A 4,636-nucleotide genomic window follows, 5' to 3' on the forward strand; every position below is an offset into this window, starting at 1 on the left:
ATGGGTCTCCTTTAGAATGGACTGGTTGGATCTCCTTGCAGTCCAGGGACTCTCAAGAGTCTTCTGCAGCACCACAGTTCAAAAGCACCAATTCTTCAGCGCTCAGCTTTCTTTATAGTCCAACTCTCAGATCCATACATGGCCACTGGAAAAACCATAGCCTTGACTAGATGGACTTTTGTTGGCAAAGTAATGTCTCTGCTTTTGAATATACTATCTAAGTTGGTCATAACTTTCCTTCCAAGGAGCAAGCGTCTTTTAATTTCATGGCTGCAGTCACCATCTGCAGTGATTTTGGAGCCCAGAAAAATAAAGTCAGCCGCTGTTTCCACTGTTTCCCCATCTATCTGCCATGAAGTGATGGGACCTGATGCCATGATCTTAGTTTTCTGAATGCTGAGCTTTAAGTCAACTTTTTCACTCTCCTCTTTCACTTTCATCAAGAGGCTTTTAGTTCCTCTTCACTTTCTGCCACAAGGGTGATGTCATCTACATATCTGAGGTTATTGATATTTCTCCCGGCAATCTTGATTCCAGCTTATGCTTCATCCAGCCCAGTGTTTCTAATGATGTACTCTGCATATAAGTTAAATAAGCAGGGTGACAATATACAGCCTTGATGAACTCCTTTTCCTATTTGGAACCAGTGTTGTTCCATGTCCAGTTCTAACTGTTGCTTCCTGACCTGCATACAGGTTTCTCAAAAGGCAGGTCAGGTGGTCTGATATGCCCATGTCTTTCTGAATTTTCCACAAGCAGTGAGTAAATTTGAACTGGTTATCTGCAGCTCGATTAAGAGAGGAGAGTTAGATTACAGACTCTTTAGCAATAGAAGAAGCAAAACGTTGATGTTAAAGAGAATATTAGGGACTTCCCTGGGCTTCCCTGGTAGCTCAGCTGGTAAAGAATTCACCTGCAATGCGGGAGACACTAGTTCAATTCCAAGGTTGGGAAGATCCCCTGGAGAAGGGAAAGGCTACCCACTCCAGTATTCTTGGGCTTCCCTGGTGGCTCAGATGGTAAAGAATCTGCCTGGTTTCTATCACTGCCCTGGAGGAGGGCATGGCAACCCACTCCAGTATTCCTGCCTGGAGAATCCCCAAGGACAGAGCAGCCTGGTGGGCCACAGTCCATGGGGTCTCAAAGAGTCAGACACGACTGAGCGACCAAGTACATAAACCCTGGTGGCCCAGTGGTTAGGACTTCACTTGCTGATGCATGGGACACGGATTCAGTCCCAGGTCCAAGAAGTTCCCACAGGCTGCCGAGCGACTAAGCCCGGAGCCACAGCTCCTGAGCCTGCACACTCCCGAGCCCGAGGACCGCAGTGAGAAGCCTGTGCTCTGCAACTAGAGAAAGAAGACCCAGCAAAAACAAACAAAAACTTTAAAGAATATTACATCAGTACTTCATTACAAAACATTTTAACACTTTTCAAAAGTACCAAAAATGAACAAACAAAAATCCCACCAAGCAATAAAGTCATAATTTGCCAAATTGGAACTTTGTGCCAAAAGGGATCTAAGAAATGCATTTTCTCACTAGTAAATTTTGGAAACTAAAGTGTACTGTCAGATATTTTTTTAAGTTCCACAAATCTTTTACAACTTAATTAAATGGTTAACTTAAGCACTAGTTCATGTTTCTAGCAGAAGAAGCTGAGGATCTAAGTGAGGAAATAGTTGTGTAAATGCAAACTCGGTAGCAAGATTTGTACCTGGAAATAATACCTTATCGGTAACATCTGAGCTTTCTCTTTGAATTATCCACGTGAACAAACATGAGTTGTTTTTATATAGCACATTTCTATCGCTTCCTCTGTGTTCTCTCACCAACTCTAAGAGTTAGGGCACAGTTTATTGTCATCATATCACAGATGCAAAGTCCGTGAAATAAAGAGAGTTGTAATCTGGCCAGCATCTCAAAGCTCGTGGGAGATTCGGAAGCCATGTTGCCTGACTCTTGGCACAGGACTTCTTCTTCACTACACCTCCCCGGTTGATAAATGTTCAGTGTGGGTGACAACCCAGCAGATACTAAATCAAAGAAACTGTTTTTGAGCCCAGTCTGGGTAAGCTCTCGGGCATGGGATAAAAAGTCTCAGTCTTATGGGATAAAGAATAAACTAAGACACAATCCTATTGTGTCCCAACAACAAAGCCATTGTTATTGTTCAGTAGCTCAGTCGTGTTCAACTCTGCGACCCCAGGGACTGCAGCATGCCAGGCCTCCCTGTCTTTCACCATCTCCCAGAGCTTACTCAAACTCATGTCCATTGAGTCAGAGATGCCATCCAACTATCTCATCCTGTGTTGTCCCCTTCTCTTCCTGCCCTCAATCTTTCCCAGCATCAGGGTCTTTTCCAATGAGTTGGCTTTTTACCTCAGGTAGCCAAAGGATTGGAGTTTCAGCTTCAGCATCACTCCTTCCAATGAATATTCAGGACTGATTTCCTTTAGGATGGATTGGTTGGATCTCCTTGCAGTCCAAGGGACTATCAATAGTCTTCTCCAACACTACAGTTCGAAAGCATCATTTCTTCAGCACTCAGCTTTCTTTATGCTCCAACTCTCACATCCATACATGACTAGTGGAGAAACCACAGCTTTGACTAGATGGACCTTTGTCGGCAAAGTAATGTCTCTGATTTGTAATATGCTGTCTAGGTTTGTCATAACTTTTCTTCCAAAGAGCAAGCATTTATTAATTTCATGGCTGCAGTCACCATCTGTAGTCATTTTGGAGCCCAAGAAAATAAAGTCTGTCATTGTTTCCATTGTTTCCCCATCTTTTTGGCATGAAGTGATGGGACCTGATGCCATGATCTTAGCTTTCTGAATGTTGAGTTTTAAGCCAGTTTTTTCACTCTCCTCTTTCACCTTCATCAAGAAGCTCTTTAGTTCCTCTTTGGTTTCAGCCATAAGGGTTGTGTCATCTGCTTATCTGAGGCTATTGATATTTCTCCATGCAATCTTGATTCCAGCTTGTGATTCATCCAGCCCAGTGTTTCTCATGATGTACTCTGCATATAAGTTAAATAGGCAGGGTGACAATATACAGCCTTGATGGACTCCTTTCCCAATTTGGAACCAGTCTGTTGTTCCATGTCCAGTTCTAACTGTTGTTTCTGACCTGCATATGGATTTCTAATGAGGCAGGTCAGGTGGTCTGGTATTCCCATATCTTGAAGAATTTTCCACAGTTTGTTGTGAGCCACACAGTCAAAGGCTTTAGCATAGTCAGTGAAGCAAAAGTAGATATTTTACTGGAATGCTTTTGCTTTTTCTATGATCCAACGGATGTTGGCAGTTTGATCTCTGATTCTTCTGCCTTTTCTAAATCCAGCTGGAACATCTGGAAGTTCTTGGTTCACGTACTGTTGAAATCTAGCATGAAGAATTTTGAGCATTACTTTGCTAGCATGTGAAATAAGTGCAATTGTTCAGTAATTTGAACATTCATTGGCATTGCCTTTCTTTGGGATTGAAACAAAAACTGACCTCTTCCAGTCCTGTGGCCACTGCTGAGTTTTAGAAATGTGCAGCATGTTGAGTGCAGCACTTTCACAGCATCATCTTTCAGGATTTGAAATAGTTCAGTTGAATTCCATCACCTCCACTAGTTCTGTTCATAGGATGCTTCCTAGGGCCACTTGACTTCACACTCCAAGATATCTGGCTCTAGGTGAGTGATCACACCATGGTGGTTATCCGAGTCATTAAGATCATTTTTGTATGGTTTCTCTGTGTATTCTTGCCACCTCTTCTTAATATCTTAGGCTTCTGTTAGGTCCATGCCATTTCTGTCCTTAATTGTGCCCATCTTTACATGTTCCCTTGGTATCTCTAATTTTCTTGAAGAGCTCTCTAGTCTTTCCCATTCTATTGTTTTCCTATATTTCTTTGCATTGATGACTTAGGAAGACTTTCTTATCTCTCCTTTCTATTCTTTGGAATTCTGCATTCAGATGTGTATATCTTTCCTTTTCTCCTTTGCCTTTCACTTCTCTTCTTTCCTCAGCTATTTGTAAAAATTCCTCAGACAACCATTTTGCCTTTTTGCATTTCTTTTTCTCAGGGATGGTTTTGATCACTTCCTCCTGTACAACGTCATGAACCTCTGTCTATAGTTTTCAGGGACTTTCTCTAGCAGATCTAATCCCTTGAATCTATTTGTCACTTCCACTGTATAATTTCAGGGATTTGATTTAAGTCTTACCTGAATGGCCTAGTCGCCACTAGTGATAAAATAATATAAATCGATGAACAGTTAAAAAATAAAGAAAACTTTGGCATGACAATTCCTCTTACTAACAGAGGAGACAAGGTAAAACAACATGGGACTAAGGGACAGATAAGCAGGAGGTTCAAGAAGTGTGGTGGCCACTCAGAGGAGGGAAAGAGTTCAGAGCCTAGTACACCAGAAAGATGGGGTGCAGGGGCTCTCATTTCAGAAAGGGGTACGATTATGGAATCAAGTGTCTGATCTGCTCAGCAACCCTCCCTTGTTCTCCAGAAGGCATTTCTCCCTTTCTCTAGGGGATTGCTTCCTCCTTTACTGCAGTCATCTGAGATGGACTCGAGAGGAGGCTGCCAGTGATAGCATCCCACACCTTGGCCACTGGCGTGGGTGTGGG

Source organism: Bison bison, unplaced genomic scaffold, assembly GCF_000754665.1.
Source record: "Bison bison bison isolate TAMUID 2011002044 unplaced genomic scaffold, Bison_UMD1.0 scf7180017864374, whole genome shotgun sequence".
Lineage (NCBI taxonomy): Eukaryota > Metazoa > Chordata > Mammalia > Artiodactyla > Bovidae > Bison > Bison bison.